Here is a 1,174-nt window from a genome sequence, read left to right on the forward strand (position 1 = left end):
AGTACAGCTTTAGGTCAGGCATGGTGATTCCACCAGAGGTTCTTTTATCCTTGAGAAGAGTTTTTGCTATCCTAGGTTTTTTGTTATTCCAGATGAATCTGCTGATTGCCCTATCTAATTCCTTGAAGATTTGAGTTGGAATTTTGATGGGGATTGCATTGAATTTGTAGATTGCTTTGGCAAGATAGCCCTTTTTACTATATTGATCGTGCCAATCCATGATCATGGGAGATCTTTCCATCTTTTAAATCTTCTTTAATTTCTTTCTTCAGAGACTTGAAGTTCCTCTCATACACATTTTTCACTTCCTTAGTTAGAGTCATGCCAATGTATTTTATACTATTTGTGACTATTGAGAAGGGTGTTGTTTCCCTAATTTCTTTCTCAGCCTGTTTACTCTTTGTGTAGAGAAAGGCCATTGATTTGTTTAAGTTAATTTTATATCCACCTACTTCATTGAAGCTGTTTATCAGGTTTAGGAGTTCTNTGGTGGAATTTTTAGGGTCACTTATATATACTATCATATCATCTGCAAATTGTGATATTTTGACTTCTCCTTTCCAATTTGTATCCCCTTGATCTCCATTTGTTGTGGAATTGCTCTGGCTAGGACTTCAAGTACAATGTTGAATAGGTAGGGCTAGAGTGGACAGCCTTGTTTAGTCCCTGATTTTACTGGGATTGCTTCCAGCTTCTCACCATTTTCTTTGATGTTGGCTACTGGTTTGCTGTAGGTTGCTTTTAGCATGGTTAGGTCTGGCCTTGAATTCCTGATCTTTCTAAGACTTTTATTATGAATGGGTGTTGGATTTTGTCAAATGCTTTCTCCGCATCTAATGAGATGATCATGTGGTTTTTGTCTTTGAGTTTGTTTATATACTGGATTACATTGATAGATTTCCGTATGTTGAACCATCCCTGCATCCCTGGGATGAAACCTACTTGGTCAAGATGGATGATTGTTTTGATGTGTTCTTGGATTTGGTTAGCGAGAAATTTATTGTGGAGTTTTGCATTGATTTTAGTAAGGGAAATCCTTCTGAAGTTTTGAATCTTTGTTGGGTCTTTTTCTGGTTTAGGTATCAGAGTAATAGTGGCTTCATAGAATGAGTTGGGTAGAGTACCTTCTGTTTCTATTTTGTGGAATAGTTTGTGAAGAACTGGGATTAGATCT

The sequence above is a fragment of the Mus caroli genome, chromosome 4 (assembly GCF_900094665.2).
Source record: "Mus caroli chromosome 4, CAROLI_EIJ_v1.1, whole genome shotgun sequence".
In the NCBI taxonomy this organism is placed as follows: Eukaryota; Metazoa; Chordata; class Mammalia; order Rodentia; family Muridae; genus Mus; species Mus caroli.